General features: G+C 35.5%; 1 protein-coding gene across 9 annotated transcripts in view; it reads left to right on the top strand.

Annotated features, from left to right (window-relative positions):
- Nucleotides 1-16,588, top strand: part of EZH2 (enhancer of zeste 2 polycomb repressive complex 2 subunit) — a 147,115-nt gene that overhangs the window by 66,832 nt on the left and 63,695 nt on the right. The gene's annotated exons all lie outside the window — the stretch shown is intronic.

Raw genomic sequence — 16,588 nt, 5'->3', positions numbered from 1 at the left:
CTAGCTGGCTGGGCTCTGGGAGTCCAACTGTGGGCGGCGGCGGCGACAGGACATCACTACCGCTTCTTTCCCTGTGTCTGGGTATCGCCCAGAGCGGGGTTTACCCTGGGGCACCGCTTTTGTGTGCGGTGGGGGGTGAATAGGGAGCCCTTGTAAAGGGGTCGCGAGGTCCGGACTGATCCGAGTGGCCCACGAGTGGGGCAGTAACGGACACCCTGAAGATCCAAAGCGGGAGTAGGGGCGGTATTCGGGCGGGGGGGCGTGTGGAGATTTTTTTTCTCTCCATTTCTGCCCCTTCTGTGGGCGCGGGATTTGGGTTTGGGGGCGTTCTGGTGCCCAGTACTGAGTGGCAGCCCCGAGTCTGAAGTCTCCTTTGTGTGGAGCTTCCGTGCCGGGGCGGCGGGAGCGCTCCGGGTGTGACGGGACAGACACAACTTGGTGGGACCTCGCCACCGACTCTTCACTCAGACAAAGGACAGACTGTCTCCGGGAAGGACCTCGGGCGTGAGGGAAAGGGGCAGTGACACTTAAGTCTCTGACAGCAGGCGGGAGAGGGGCGTTAGGAGGTTCTGGCCGCAGCCGCCAAGATGGGAAGCATTCGGTGTCCCCACGCCGCGCACCCCCCGGCGGCTCTGCTCCGCCGCCCCCCCCCCCCCCCTTTCCGTAGCACGCAGACTCTTGGGGCAGTGCGACCACAGTTGCGGTGGGACAGTGTGCACAAGATACGAACTCTGAGCAGCTTCACCTGTGATGTTTTCACCCTAAAAGCAACCTAAATGACCTCCAGTCTCCAGCCGTTTAAGGAAATTTCGGGCTGCCTTAGCCTTCTCGATGGGCTTTTTTGTTAAGTTTGGGGGAAGAGTAAGGGGGCATATTTTTACTGGTTGTGTTCTTTTTAGGACTTTCCGTTGAGTTCCCACTGAGCACTATATCGCCCCCATCCCCTTATTCCCCCAGATCTGTGTCACAAGGTTACTTTTTGAAAATGAGAGGAATCGAGAGGCACGGAATTTTGGAAAACTTAGTTAAAGCCTACTAAGTCCTCACTATAAAGAATCATAATCTTAAAAAAAAAAACACACAAGCTGTTTTGGCCAGTTGTCAGATAACATCTGAGAATGGCGACAGGTGCTATAATTGGGAAACGATTATTCCCCAAATCCTTAGGGGTTGAGTGAAGATGAGGTGGTAGAATAGTTGATCAAAATAAAAAATGCCACTGACGAATGCGTTCAGTTTATACGGTGAACAGTTTATTAACTGGTCTTGTTTTCTGTGAACAATAGCTTTTTGAGTCAAAAGACTCAAAAAAGTTTTTTTTTTGAGAACTAGAGGAAGAAATGTTTGTCGTCTAAGAAATAGTGCTGCCCACAGTTAAACTAAACTTCCTTTGTTTATCACGGTCTGCAAAATTTGAATTCTTTTGGAAATAAAAATCTGCCTTCTGTATTTAAAAATATTTTTGTTCGAGGTTTATTTTCTAGGCTTCAAAGACCATTATCAGTTTAGTTTTATAGCATTTTAATGTAACATAAAAATGCTTTTTATTAACTAAGTCTTAACGCTAATGTTGGCACAGTTGAATATAGTGTGTACTTTTGGAGTTTGGGAGTTCATTTTCCATTACTCTTCATTCATGAGCTTTAGCAGTTATTTCACATTTAGTAATAAAATGCAGAGCAAGTATGTAATCCTAGCTCATTTGTTGATCATTTTATTTGCAAGAAAACGAAAGTATTTATGATTTATTTTAATTTCCTGCTTATAGCCATAAGGTTAGGAATAGGTAGGATTGTATTCCTAGAAGTAAGGGTCAAAATCCTGTTACCCTTGTTTTGGAGATATGAAGGGAATGTGATGTTTTGAGTCCTGAAAACAACTTAGGAAACTTATGTCTTAAATTCCAATTTCTGGGGGGACTGACTATATTCAAAGAAATATTTAGAGAAAAGTAGGCACTATTTAATTCACATTGTTCTGACAATCTTTAATGGGCGTCTACGAATTTAGGGATTTGTACAAACGGAGGCAAAAATGCAGTGTAGAAATCTTTTTTTGCAAACGTTTTGCCGTTTTGAACGTCGTTGAACAGACATTTCAGATGCTGCTTTAGGTGTTGAGGGAGCTAGTTAAATAAATGTTTATGTTTATATCAGTTACTGAAAATTTTATGTTAGAAAATTCCGTTGACAATCTTTCCCACTTTTATTAGCAGATCCAATCATTCAGATTTTGGCAGAAATTTGAATATTTTAGGATAAATTCTAATTTTGTCCTTTTGTACCTTATTTGATAATTATTATCTTTGTAATTGCCACAAAATGTTTTTTAAAAAGCTTTTTGGGAAGTTACTTTTTAAAGTATTAGTATTTTTTTGTGTATGTGGGTGGAGAATTGAGAATTTCTTTAGTCAAGTACCAGCAATGAAAAAGCACTTGTTGATTTAGTGTTGTTAGGCAAAAAAAAATCTAATATTTTTCTGCAGGTGTTGGCCATTTAAAAATTTTAGGTACATTTCCCCAGGCCACTCTGGTGTTTTTCCGGGTTATCTCCTGTCCTTTGAACTGGCATGCTGAGTATGAATTAATTTTAATATTGACCTAAATAACAGTGATTAAGAAAGTTGATCTGCTGTTGCTTTTTAGAAACCAACAAGGGAAAAATCCTTCAATAATACAATGCATGGGCAATTACAGATGACTTATGGCTTAGCCTTGAAGTCTTTCTGTCAGCACAGATGATGAAAATGTTTTCTGTAAATTATGAATTATGCACTATATGGGGGACAGCTTAAATCCAGAGGAACAATTCATTAAATTCAGAGAAGGGTCAAGTCAGGCCTTCCCTGAATTCCCAAGCACTCTTATGTTCCCACACTTTGTTCATACTTTATTATAGCATGTATCAATTTATTGTAATCACTTGCTTATGCATATGTCTCCTTCACTACACTGTAAGTGCCTTGAGGCAGAAGCTCTGTCTTATTTTTCTTTGTATACCTTTGCCTGGCTTGGTGGTTACTAGAGAATAGGGGTTTAATAATTGAATGAATGAAGGAAATTTGGAAAGTGTAGAGAAAATTTGCAAAGCAAACAGTATATATTAATATTTATATTGTGAGGAAAATGTCTTTGAGAGTAAGTAATTATAAAGAAAAAGAATTGTTAAAGCAAACAAGCCCCATGGTTTATTGGATTCTGTTCTGATATTCTGTGATATTAAAAAATGGATATCCTTTAGATACAACAATTTTATTTGAGGCATCTGGATGTCCAGTATATAATATCTGCGTAAGTTGATGAGATATTGATATTGATGATCCTTGAACAAAGATATCAGTGTGTAGTAAATCTCTTAATTGAAAGGTGTGTTCATGTAATTGAGTTCTTAGAATAATTCAAGATAGATTTTGAAGCTAAAAACTGAAGTAGTAAAAATGTATAATTACGGGTTATTTATTGGGATGCTTCCCATTGTTTTAAAAATATATGGTAAATAAAGATTAACAAGTTAAATGTTATAGTTGATTAATTTCTAAGGGGGTTGCATTCTTCTATATCTTGCCACTGCACACTACTTGGTACAAAAATGAATAAAGCGCCTACTGTTTGCCAGTAGAATTTGCTTTATTTCAAATTCTTAAAAAAAGTACCGATACGGAAACTAGCTTAAAGAGGTTAAGAATTTGCCCTATAATTTCGGGCTAGAAATTTGTAGTCGGGAATCCAAGCTTAATTTCTGTTTGACTCCAAATTATCTACATTTTCCATATTATCTGCTGGCCTCCAAGAAGAGTGAATAATCAATCAGGAAGTTACTTTTTTTTAAAAGCAAGTAATCTGGTTTTATGGGCAGAGAAATAAAATGCCCTGAACTAAAAGATGTCTGAGGATTGCTTTCTCAGCCAGAGGTGTAATAAGTAGCATCTGGGAGCTGCATAGTAGAATTTTAAGAGTGCCTTTCTCAGCCACATTGCTTGGGTTCCAATTCTTGATAGGCTAGTTTGTACCTTGGACAGGTTATCATATCGATGTTTGAATTTCCTTATCTTTAATTGGTGAGGATAATGACAGTATTCCATAACGTTAGGATTAAATGAATATGCGTGAAACTAGAACTGTATCTGTCATACTGTTTCATAAATGAATTTTAATTATTGTTCAGTATTGTTTTTAAGATTGATGTAATTTCTTAATCATTTCAAGTTTAAATATTTGCTTAGTACCCATTAAATAAAGAAATGTTTCTGCAAATCTATTTCTGTTTACTTAGAAATGTTCTTATTTATTACATAAAAGTTATTTATGTTCAATCAAAAATACTGAAACAACTCAGACCTTTATAAAATGAAAGCTTCCTTGATCCCTGTAATCCCATTCCTTACCCTTAACACTTTGGTGTGTATTTCTCCCAAACTTTTTTCTATCTATTCATATTGCATGTATTTTATATTTTATACATATATTTTACAAAAATAGGATCAAATTATTTAGTTCTAATGCAACTTTTTAGGTCAATACAGAGAACTATTTCATTTAATAGCTGATATTTTCTTTGGACTTGCCATGTGCTTCATACAATTCTACGTTATGTTCATTATTTTATATACTATTTATAAGAGATGGAGAGATTAGGTAACAACTAATTAGAGATAGAGTTAGGATGGTTTCAAAGCTTGATTTCTTAAGCTGAGGGGTCAGGGGTTAGCGCACTACAGCCTGTAGATCAAATTCATGCCTCAGCTTGTTTTTTTAAAGCCCAACAGCTAAGAATGGTTTTTAATATATTAAAAGAGTTGTAAAAAAACCCCAAAGAAAAATATGTTACAGAGACTGTATATGGCCTGCCAAAGCTAAAATATTTACCATATGGCTCCTTACAGAAAAAGATTGCCACCCCCTGCTCTAAACTGTCGGGTTGTACTTTCTCTGTAAGTGGTACAAAGTATTCCAGTTTATCAATGTCCTCTGTAGTGGACATTGCTTTCCCCACAAAAGTGAGCATCCTTATATATCTTTGAACATTTGTATGCTAACTTTCTGTAAGGAGAATTGCCTTTTCAAGATTATGCACATTTCAAATTTTAGTGGGTGTCATCCAAATTGCTTTCTAAAAAGACATTTTTAGTTTACAAAATTAACTTAATTGATTTATAATTTACATATAATAAAATCCACAACTTTAGTAGAGTTTTGACAAATATATACACCTGTGTCATCACAACTCACTTAAGGTATATAACTAAACCCACCCCCAACTACAGGTCAGAGTTTGCATGTTCAGGAACTTCATATAAGTCAGATTAAACAGTACATGCTCTTTTGAGCTTGGCTTCTTCCATCCAGCGTATTTTTGACATTTATCCATATTTTTGCTTGTATCAGATCCTTTTTATTTCTGAATAGTATTTCACGTGTGAATATACCACAGTTTGTTCATTGACCTGTTGATGGACACCTGGGCTGTTTTTTGCTATTAGTAAAGCTGCTATGACCATTTGTGTAAGACTTTTGTGAATGTATGTTTTAGTTTCTCTTGGGGTCAATACCTTGGAGTTAGATTGCTGGGTCATATGGTAATTATTTAATTTTATAAAAAACTACCTAACTGTTTTCCTAAGTGATTGTGCCACTTTATATTGAGAGTTTAGTTACAGTTTCAGAATACAGAAACAAGAATTACAGTTTCTCCACGTCTTTACTGCCACTTGCTATTGTCAGTCTTTTGAAGTTAGTGCTCTAATGAGTATGAAGTGTCACACTGGGTTTTAATTCAAATTTCCCAGATTATCATTTATGTTGAACATCTTTTTATATGCTTCTTGGTTACTTATATGCTTTTTGTCAAGGCTTTTGCCCATTTAAAAAATTGGGTTATCAAATAGATTTGTAAGAAGTCTCTATATATACAGGTTACAAATTCTGTCAAATATGTTTTGCCAATATTTTGTTTGACTTTGTCTAATTTTGACAATACACAGGTCAAGTTGAATAGTGTAAATACTAGAAGCAAAATTGTTTAAATTCAGTTAAATTTTATGAAAACAGGTTTATTCATTATCTCACAAGTCGTTTTAATTCTTAGTACAATGAAGTGATGTGTTTGTGGAAACTAAAAGAATATAATTTATGGTGTTAGGTATGTGGCAATGGAAATTTTAAAATTAACTAGTTTTAAATATAGAAAGTGATAACATTTAGTAATTCTTTGAAATTTTAATTTTGGGGTGTTTCAGATTTTTTCATTTATTGGTGAAGTTAAGCTTTAAATTTTTTTCTGCTCTTTAAAGAATGTGAAAATATTTTAAAAATAAACTTGATCCTAGAATCTAATAGGTTGAAGTGATGAAAAATTGCCGACCTTGGTCTCATTTGACAAATTTTTTTGTTTTAGAAACGATGGCTTTTCAGAATATATACTCTTGATTTGTACATACTATTTTATTTCTTCTATACTCTTGATTTCTGCATACTACTTTATTTCTTCAAAGTATCAGTTCTTTCTTTTGTCCAACCCTAATTTATCCCATAATAATTCTTAGTTTTTCCTCATTATAGAAGCCCCTTCCTTGTCTGTGTTTAAAAAAGAAGGAAAAAAAAAAAGGGCAAGCCTTTGGGTTTCTGCAGTGTGTCATGTATCACCCTGGGATAGCTTGTCATTGCCCAACTCAATCTCCCCATTGGTTGTGAGCAAGTAAGAAACTCCTGCTTTTCTTTCTCCCTCTCTCCTTCATTTTAAGCTCAAGGGAAGGAATTCCATATTATCTATATGGCAGGATTTAGAAAGGTTTTATATGCGTAGTAGATGCTAGTAAAATATTTGTGGAATTGATTTAGGACTAGAGCCTTGAAAACTTGAAATATCTCTAGCAGATATATTTAAAAGTGTTAAAAAGATAAAACCTTATGACCATTTTATCCATTTTAGTGTCGGTTTTTGATAATAAAGACCATGTTTTCATGTATTGCTGAGACATACTTGTTAGTAACATGAAAATTTAAGAAAGTTGGTTGATTTTCTTTATAGTGGAAGAATTTCAGACATCTTTAAGGCAGATTTTGTATGTTTTTGATGCAGGCAAAACTATAGTCTATAGTGAGATTTCACTGTATTCTATTAATAGGTACATAAGTTCCTGATAGAACTAACCAACATTTGTTGATAATCTTCCTGTGCCAAGTATAGATGCATCCCCAAGCCAAACGTTTTAATCTGTGTATTTGTTGAAACAACATTTTAATTGTTTAAATGTAAACACCATGCATCATTTGTTAAATGGGATAAGTAGAATCTGACCTTATGATTATAAAATTGTAATCTATGGTGATCAGCTATACATTGGGTGGGGAAAAAGCTACAGAGTATCTTTATTCATAAAATTCTAGTCTGAAATATTTCTGTATTTAAATTATTTAATCCTAGTGCAAACAAAGTTGGCAAAATTATTTTTCTTGTAGGTCTCTGCCTCAGTTAGGGGTTCTGTTGGTATCTATTGACCAAAGAAATGGCATTTATAAGCATTTTTTCTTTCTGGAAGAAATTGATAGTAGGATGCACTGGACTTAAGTACTGAAACCACCAGCTTTCACTAGGTTATAGGATACCTGGAAATCCTGAGAGATTTTGTAAGTGCTTTGGGATTAATATTTTGAACCACCCATTGCATTTATGATTTGGTCTTCAGAGTAGAGTATAGAGTGAACTGACTCAACTGACTCTTATTTGGGGATTAAGATCTAAGGCATACAAGGCAAAGATAACATGTAGGCAAATTTATGTATGAAAAGTTCTTAGGAAGATGCCATATTACAAAATACTTATCTTTAGGTCCAAAACCAGCCCAGTTTTCCTCTATTATGAGAGAACAAATCACTGTTCTGTTGAGCACAGTTGTTGGTTTTCACCTAGGGGTTAATCCCTTATGAAAAATACTTATCTTTGAACACTAAAATCACTCTGAGTGGCTAATACAGTATAAGAGGCATGCAGAACAGATGGTGGGAATAGCAAATTCATGTCACCTATCTCAGTCTCATTTAGGCCTTTACTTACTGGCTGAAATGGTAAACAGATCGTTTGTATTTACTTAAATTGAGTTTTTTCTATACAATTTTGCTCAGTGTATGTTGTTAAACTTACGTAAGTTAAATTGGATGTTGGCATATTTGAGATAGTTTGGAAATAGACTTCCTAGGAGGAAGAACATCTGGCATCAGACTTACCTGCCTTTTCATTGTTTACTTGTATCAGATGGAATGTTGAAGAATTAACATGAATCTCATGTCTTATCTTTGAATTGTAAATGAGCTATGTATCATAGCTTTAGATATTTTTTTGTTCCAGTTGCACTCTGCAGTCTCTTAGTAATGAGTTATACCCACCAAATTAAGAGGATTTACCTTAATAAGATAGATTTAGTTTAGTATTTTCCAAGAAAACTTTAGACATCAGTTTGGTTTGTGACTCTTTTATCTATTGAAGTTCTTTAAAATGTTTCTGATAATTCAGCATTCCAATTGGTTTAAATTCATATGGCTATTTCTTTTCTAATACGTGTCTTTGTAAACTGATAACTATTTTCTAGTAAACAAATGGTGATCTGTGGTATGTTGAACTTTAGAGTTTATTCTTGTTTGAGGGAGAAAAATGATATTTTTGTAGAAAACACATCACAACAGAGTCTACCGATTTTTGCTGTAGTAATCAAGTTAATGTTACCTATAATTTAGCTAAGATTGCCACACTGCTATAATTTTTGTGTGCCGTTAAGGTTTTAGCATTGCTTAAACCAGGGCTACAAATATGAGTTTTTTCCCCTTTCTTTTTAATTTTACCCTATCATCAGTCACAGGCATATATTTTCCCTAAAGACGTCTTGAACACAAATAGTACTCTATATAGTTTCTCTTCTGTAGTTGCATGTACAAGTAATTCACAAAAGTGCAGTCACTAAAACACATTTGTATCACAGGATTTCACTCTTTCAGGATGTTCATATTCTCTTTTTTTCTTAAATTCTTTTTTTTAATTTTATATAGTATAACATATATACAAAGCAAAGAAATAATAAAGTAATAGTTTTCAAAGCACTCTTCAACAAGTAGTTTAAGGACAGATCCCAGAGTTTGTCATGGGCTACCATATGATCCATATTTTTGTCGTGGGCTACCATACAATCCATATTTTTCCTTCTAGTTGCTCCAGAATATAGGAGGCTAGAGGGCTTAAATATCTTTTTATCATCACAATTTACTTTTTCTCATTTTTTTGTGAAAAATAACACACAAAAAAGCTATAAATTTCAAAGCACAGCACCACAGTTAGTTGTAGAACATATTTCAGAGTTTGACATTGCTCAGATGTGGCCTACATCTCTCTAAGTCCAACTGTGCAAGTGAAATCATTGCCCCCCCCCCCCCCCCCCCCACATGGACCATGACATCTGGGGTGATGTGGGAGATGACTCTCATGGATGAATCCAGACCTGGCATGGGTTACAATTTCACAATTTTAGGTTTTTACTTCTAGCTACTTTAAAATGCTGGAGACTAAAAGAGATATCAGTTTAATGATTTAGCATTCATATTCATTTGTTAAATCCTGTCTTCTGTGTATAACTCCACCATCACCTTTGACCTTTCCACTGTTCTCTTTAGGGGTATTTGGGCTATAGGAATTCTAAATTTTTGATACTGGAAGGGTCTGTCACTAGTATGGGGTAGGGAGATGGAACTATCTGATATTCTGGAGAGGCTGGGCCTAGGTTTCAGGACTTATCCAGACTAGGGACCCATCTGGAGGTTGTATGTTTTTGGAAAATTGCTCTAGTGCCTGGAACCCTTGTGGAATCTTATATATTGCCCTGAGTGTTCTTTAGGATTGGCTGGAATATTCTAGGTTGGGGTTTGGCAGATTATGATAGGTAGTAAGGTCTACCTGAAGCTTGTATAAGAGCAACCTCCAGAGTAGCCTCTCTACTCTATTTGAGCTGTCTCTGCCATTGATAATTTATTAATTACACTTTTTCCCTTTTTGGTCCTGATGGAATTGTTGATCCCACAGTGCCAGGTCTGGATTCATCCGTGAGAGTCATCTCCCACATCACCCCAGATGTCATGGTCCATGTGAGTGTGGGGGGGGGGGCAATGATTTCACTTGCACAGTTGAACTTAGAGAGATGTAGGCCACATCTGAGCAACAAAAGAGGTCCTTCAGAAGTAACTCTTAGGCATGTGTATAGGTACTCTAAGCTTCTCTGCTACCTGCATAAGCTACACGAGAGTAAGCCTCAAGATCGAGGCATGACCTATTGATTTGGGTGTCCCTAAATTTGACACAGTGTCTGGGGGATTCCCTGATGCTAAGGTTCCATATTCTTTCTCCCATCCCTCAGGGAACTTTGCCAATACTTTTTTGATTATCTGCTTAATATACTGTAGGATGTATCCAGGCATTACAATAGTCTATACAGGATAAATTTAATTCATTTTTAGTTGTGAGAAAAATATACATAAAGTCATTTCAGTCATTTTAAGTGAACGATTGCTAAGTACATTGACAATACTGTGTGACTTTCACCACTGTATTTCCAGAGTATTTTTATCATTTCAGTCTGTAAATTCTTCCTGATAATACTTCTAGTCCTGTCTTTCCCAAGTTCTTGAAACAGAAATCTGTGTTTCTTTTACTCTTTTGCAAGTGATTTGAATGGAATGTTTGGATCCAGCAGTTGTGAGCTTTTGTATTTTTGTCATTCTTTTTAAAAATTGAGGTGTTTTAGGAAGAAAAAGATCCCTGGAACAAAATTTTTCTTTTTCTTTTATGGGAGTAGGGTGAGGTGTTTTGGTGGGATGGGGGAGCTTGTTTTAGGTAGCAGTTATGTCAGAATGGTGGCCATGACCATTGGTGATCTTACAGTGGTGAAGGAAATGACAGGATGGGTGAAAACAAGCAATTTGACACAGATATGGCCAATTATCACTTGGATTCTGTGGTTTTGATAGTTATAGTAAAGTTTCCTTTGTTAAATATTCTTCATATAGAATTTGTTTATCTTGTAAGCCTTGTGGTGGGGGTCACGTTTCATTCTTTTTTCCATGTGACTGTCCCTGTATTGCAGCACTGTTGAATTTTTTTTTTCTTTTTTTTGTGAAGTGCCCAGGCCGGAAATTGAATCCCGGTCTCCCACATGGCAGGCAAGAGTCCTACCACTGAACTACACTTGCACCCCCTCATATAGAGTTTTTAAACATCTAATTTTGAAATAATTTCAGTCTTCCAGGAAAATTGCAAAAGTAGTACAGAAACAGTACATAGGACTCCAGTGTACCCCCCATCCAGATACACACATTTACCAACTATGAGGATTTTTCTGTATTTCCTTCCTACCATCTCTCCTTTTTTTCGTTTTAAATGTTTGAGAGTAGGTTGTATACATCATGCTCTTCTAACACTTGAAATTTCTATTTACTTTACATAGATTTTTATTTGCCTTGTTTTTTTAGTTCAGAATGGTCATTTCTAGGTATTCATTCCTATGAAATATAGAAATATATCATTTGAATATATTGCCTATTCTTAAGCTCTGCTAGGCAAATAGAAAGGATGCAGGCTCTTGCTATCTGATTCATGTGGTGTCTGGATATGCTTATGGCAGCTGTTCTTTAAGGTAGTTTGTGGACCCCAGGGGGTCTGTGAGGCCAGAACTATTGTCATAATACTAAAGTGTTATTTGCTTTTTTACTGTGTTGACATTTGCACTGATGATGCAGAAGCAATGGTGGGTAAAAATTGTGTTAGCACCTTAGCACTCACAGTTAAAAAAGCCAGGTCTGTTTGAGAATGTCCTTGATGAGATAGTAGAAATTAATTTTATTAACTCTCAATCCTTGACTACGTGTCTTTTTAATACTCTGTGCAATAAGTTGAGAATGTGCATAAAGCTCTTCTGTGAACTGAAGTTTGGTGATTTTCAAGGGAAAACATGCCATTGAGTTGTGAGCTGCCCTAGCTGCTTTTTTTCACAGAATACCATTTTTCTTGAAAGAGGGGCTGACGAATTATAGTATTTGGCAGACATTTTCTTAAATCAAGTGAGCGTGTCACTTCAAGGAAAACAACTGACCATATTTGTTGCCAATGATAACATTTGAGCGTTCATGCTCAAACTTTGGAAGCCCATGAGCTTGACAGCTCAGTGCTTAGACTATTCTGAGATCAGTAGGTTTAATAAATAATGACTTTTTCAAATATGTCAGCTTTTGGAAGATCTGCATAACTCAGGGGACCAGTATTTTTCAAATGAGGAATGATGTTAAAAAATTGTATGTAGATTAAAGAGCCATTCAAAGTGAATAGACCAATGAATTTTGATGTAGCTGAGTATGAAAAGTTCATTGATAGAATTCCAGATTCTACACTGCAGTTAATCTTTAAAGAAAAAGAAAAGTACCACTGCTTATAGAAGTATGATTGTCTTGAAAAGCCATCTATGGGATTGAGTTGCAAGCTAAACTAGCTGCTTTCTTCATTGAGCAGTTTATTTCTTTTTCTTTTTTGTTTAACATGGGCAGGTACCAGAAATCGAACCCGGGTCCTCTGGCATCGCAGGCAAGCATTCCTGCCTGCTGAGCCACCGTGGCCCGCCCTGAGCAGTTTATTTCTGACATTTTTTAAATTGAAAATTCATTGGCCTATTCACTTTGAATGGCTCTTTAATCTACATACAATTTTCTAACATAATTCACAAAATCATTTCATGGTAACAGTTTAGTGGCAGTTGCACAGTTTTGCGCAGCACTTCCTCTGTGTATTTCAAAACATTTTCATCACCCTAAAAATGCTCATTAGGCAGTTACTCCCCATTTTTTTCTTTTCCCCAACCCCTGGCAACCACCAGTGTGCTTTGTTGGATAGTTTATAAAAATGAAGTCATACAGTGTCTCCTCCATGGAACAGTTTCAGTGTAATATCAAAACATGATAAGCATAATTACCTGAAAAGGCCCTTTTCTTTTCTAACTAATTATTGAGACTGAATTTTCTTCAGATACTTAAACTAAAACAACATTGTAACAGATTAAATGCAGAAGCAGATAGAGAAACCAGCTGTCTTTTATTAAGCCATATATTAAAGAAATTTATAGAGATGTAAAAATGCCTTTCACCAATTTTTTTTAAGGAAAATCATTTGTTTATTTATTAATTTTTTTTGTCATGGGCAGGCTCTGGGAGTCAAACCCTGGAAAACAGTTTTTCATAAAGTATTTTTTTCCCATCTATGCAATTTATTTTACCCTTTGTCCTCCCTATTACTTATTTATTCTTTATCCATATATATTTTTTACATATCTCTCCGTGCTCTGGATAAAAGGAGCAACAGACACAAGGTTTTCACAATCCCACAGTCACATTGTAAAAGTTATATCTTTATACAGTCGTCTTCAAGTATCAAGGCTACTGGAAAAGCTCAATAGTTTCAGATACTTCCTCTAGCCACTCCACTACATCGTAAACTAAATAGGAGTGTGTATAATGCGTAAGAATAACCTCCAGGATAACCTCTTGTCTCTGTTTGAAATCTCTCAGCCACTGAACTTTAAAAAAAAAAAAAAGTACTATTTATGTTAACATGTTTTTAAGTGAATTAATGTTTCAATGTTAAATTTCTAGTATGTTTAAATATTGATAGGTAATAAGCCATATAAACTAAAAATTGACATTTTTAAGAATGCCAATGGGTTTTGAGGTCAAAAAGCTTGAGAATAGTTTAGGTGTTTTTTCTTTAAACTTTCTACGCTTTATGTTTTCTGTACTAGTAATCCACTGTGAATATTCAGTGTCTGTGTCTGTATAAGATGCTCCAAATTCTCTGATATAGCAGTGGCTCAATTGGGACTTTATCCTCCTTTGATCTTTTCATTCTCCTCATATGACCATCTGGTTTTAAAATTTCAGAATATGTCTTGCCTTCTTTTTTCTCCATCCCTACTGCCATCAAAAAAAAAAATTGGGTAGATTGCAATGCCTAGTGGTCAGTGAGGGGTAAGGAGTAAGGGATGAGATGTATGAGTTTTTTCTTTTGTCTTTTTCTTTCTTTTTCTGGAGAGATGCAGACGTTCTAAAAAATGATCATGATGTTGATTGCACAAGTATGTGACAATATTGTGAGCCACTGATTGTATACTTTGGATGGATTGTATGGTACATGAAGATATCTCAACAAAATATTTTCAAAAAAAAAAAGAAATCAGGTTGATACACATGACAGTATGGATGAACCTTAAAGACACTGTGTTGTGAAAGATAAATCAAGCATAAAGGATATTGTATCATTACATGTATATGAAACAAATTAACTAGAATATGCAAATTCATAGACTGAAAGTAGAATACCAGTTTAAAGGGTAGGAGGTCAGAGGGAATGGAGAGTTAATACATAGTGGATGTAGAGTTTTTTGAGGTGATGTGAAAGTTCTGGTAACATTGTGAATGTGATTAATCCCACTGAATGGTATGGTTGGCAGTAACTGAGATGGGAAAGTTTATGTCGGATGTAGGTTTCCACAATTAAAAAAAAAAGCAACAAAAGAGACAATGAAATTAAATACGATATGGGATCCTAAATGTATTCTAATCATGGAGAAAAAGCTCAAAAGAAGATTATTGCAACATATTTAAAAATATGAACTTGATTAATTTAAGGGGTTGAGATAAGTGAATGTCCTTGTTTTTAGGAAATGTACATGTGTTCAAGGAGCATGATGTATATGAACTATTCTCAGATGTTCAGAAAATAGATGAAATGATGGATGGTCTGATGGAAAGATATGGCAAATTATTAAAATTGTTAGGTCTGGATATGTGGGAGGAGGGATATGTTGGGATTATTTGTATGGGTTTTGTTTTATTTTTTTATTATCATTATTTTTTTACATGGGCAGGCACCGGGAATCGAACCCAGGTCCTCTGGCATGGCAGGCAGCCACCGTTTTGTTTTATTTTTGTAACTGTCCTGTAAGTTGAAATTATTTCAGAATTAGAAGTTTAAAGAAAAAAAAAGTCAATTATAAATGAGATTTTTGTAGGTAAGGATGAGGAAAATAATACAAAGAATTCAGAGTGACATAGATGTTACAGAATTGGTAAAAGACAAACATTAATTAGCTAAGAATAGTAGATCTTATACCTGAGGGTAGCTACAGAAAACAGGCCCTTAGGAAAGGAGAACCACAAGGAATCTATGAGAAGCAGATGGCTACCGAATACACTGAATATTAGAATTAGGATTCAAAAATGTCAAGATCAGACATGGCAAATAGATTTTACCTCACCTAACCACTATGTCTAGAAGATTTCTGAGGCCAAGCAACGTTCTGGCTCACCAAGAAAGAGTGCTATCATAACTAATAATGCCTGTTACAACTAACAGTGGTGTTTAGTGTGATTAAAATCTAAGTCCTATACATCAGCCCTAAACAAGAGGCAAGAGCATAGACTCCAAAGTGAGCCTAACTTAACTGGGTTCATATCCCAGTTGTCTCAGCTGGGTGAATTTGACCAAGTTACATAACATCTTTGTATCTCACTTTCTTCATCAATGAAAATGATTGGTTTAAAAGTATAAAGTTGTTGTGAGACTTTATGTAAGGTGAATAGAACACTATACCTGGCATACAGTGAACACTATATATGTACACCTAAGCATTCAGTATCAACTATACAAATGGCAGATGAGACCAGGAATTGCAACATTCATTTTAAAAAGTTAAGTTAAGGAACCCAGGTTTTTTTTTTGTTTGTTTGTTTTTAATTTTTAATTTTTTTAAAACATAACAAACACAAACATTCTTACCATATGATCATTCCATTCTTGGTATATAATTAGTAACTCACAATATCATCACATAGTTGTATAGTCATCATCACGATAATTTCTTAGAACATTTGCATCCATTCAGAAAAAGAAAAAGAAAAGAATTCTTGCATACCATACCCCTTAATGCCCCCCCTTTGATCACTAGCATTTCAATCTACTAAATTTATTTTAACATTTGTTCCCCCTGTTATTTATTTACTAATTTATTTATTTGTTTGTTTGGGTACATGGTTCAGGAATCGAACCTGGGTCTCCCGCCCTGCATGAAAGGCGAGCATTCTGCCACTGAACCACCTGTGCAACCTATTTATTTATTTTTAATCCATATATTTTACTCATCTGTCCACAAGGTAGATAAAAGCCTCAGACACAAGGTTTTCACAATCATGGTCACATTGTGAAAGCTATATCATTACACAATCAAACATCTTCAAGAAACATGGCTACTGGAACACAGCTCTACATTTTCAGGCACTTCCCTCCAGTCTCTCCATTATACCTTAAGTAGAAAGGTGATATCTGTATAATGTGTAAGAAAAACTTCCATGATAACCTCTTGACTCTAAAATCTCTCAGCCATTGACACTTTATTTTGTCTCATTTCTCTCTTCCCCCTTTTGGTCGAGAAGTTTTTCTCAATCCCTCGATGCTGAGTCCCAGCTCATTCTAGGAGTTCTGTCCCATGTTGCCAGGATGGTTTACACCCCTGGGA

Source organism: Tamandua tetradactyla, chromosome 1 (genome assembly GCF_023851605.1).
Source record: "Tamandua tetradactyla isolate mTamTet1 chromosome 1, mTamTet1.pri, whole genome shotgun sequence".
NCBI classification, from domain to species: Eukaryota; Metazoa; Chordata; class Mammalia; order Pilosa; family Myrmecophagidae; genus Tamandua; species Tamandua tetradactyla.
Note: the sequence above shows the minus strand (reverse complement) of the source record. Positions and strands in the feature narration are given on the sequence as shown.